The sequence below is a fragment of the Cebus imitator genome, unplaced genomic scaffold (assembly GCF_001604975.1).
Source record: "Cebus imitator isolate Cc_AM_T3 unplaced genomic scaffold, Cebus_imitator-1.0 Scaffold273, whole genome shotgun sequence".
Taxonomy (NCBI): Eukaryota; Metazoa; Chordata; class Mammalia; order Primates; family Cebidae; genus Cebus; species Cebus imitator.
This window is the reverse complement of record NW_016107588.1, coordinates 1,891,904-1,893,239: the sequence shown is the minus strand read 5'-3', so window position 1 is coordinate 1,893,239 and position 1,336 is coordinate 1,891,904.

Genomic DNA, 1,336 nt, shown 5'->3' with positions numbered 1-1,336 from the left:
AGTAGAGACGGGGTTTCACCATGTTGACCAGGATGGTCTCAATCTCTTGACCTCGTGATCCACCCGCCTCAGCCTCCCAAAGTGCTGGGATTACAGGCTTGAGCCACCGTGCCCGGCGTAAGCCAATTTCTTAAAATAAATTTCTATATATTTGTGCATATGCAGATACATACATACATACATACATACATCCTATCAGTCCTGTTTCTCTGGAAAACCCTGATTGCTACAGCTACCAATGGTGAACACGTCATTCTAGGAAACAGCCCCTGAGCCCCTGGGGGAATAGGAGGCTATTTGTAAAAGGAACCAGGACAGGTTTGTAAAAGGTTCCTTTTACAAATAGCCTCCTCTTCCCCCAGAGTTCCTGGGCCAAGTGGGATGAAGAGAGGAGGAAAGAGGGAGGGAGGAAGGGAGAAAGGGAGGGAGGGAGGGGAGCAGAAAGGAAGGGGCCAGGACTAGCTGAGATAGGGCTGCATGGTCTGAGACTGACTGTCCCCTGCCCCCATCTCACCTGTCCAGTGCTGGGGCTGAGCTCTTGGGAAGCAGAGCTGATGTAGTCCCTTCCTGCATTCCTGGGGGCCCCAAAGAAGCCCTTCCCAGCTCCAGTGGAGCAGCTGCAATGAAATTTGAGCTTTCTGGAGTGCCACCTTGGAAGCAGAGAAACTGCAGAGAGTGCTCAGCTCAGTGGGATTCAGGAGCCTGGGAAGCCCAGTCACGGTTGCCATATTGAGCAAATGAAAGTACAGATACCAAGTACATTTAAATTTCAGGTAAAAAACACATCATTTTTAGTGTAAGTATGCTCTCTTGTACACTAACCTTTGGGACATATTTACACTAAAAAATGATTCATGGGTTGATCTGACATTAAAATTTAGCTGCATATCCTGTAGTCTATCTGACAATTCTATCACCTCAAGATTTTACCTTTTGCAAGCATCTCCCTTCTTTGGGTCTCAGTCTCCCCCATGGACAATGGGGCTAACAATCCCCTCCCTACAGGGTGGCTGGATGGTGAGGAGTACTGAGAAGTCAGCAAAGCTAGAGAAGTGTGGGCGCTGGCTTGCGACAGGGCCTTGGGCTATGGAGGCCAGATTTCTGTCTAGCTGCCAACTGGCCTCGGCCTGGTGGGGCTTCTTGGGCACAGGCTCATGTGGAGGCACTGCCCCCTGGTGGCATAGGAATCCACCACCTAAAGCCAAGCAAAAAGGGTGGGAGACTTCCTTCCCAATCCCTGAACCCCCAATGCCACTCAGAAACCCCAACACCTCACCACCTTAGCATGCCTGCCTTTCTTGGATTGAGTACCAAGGACAACTTGGAGGTGAGAGAG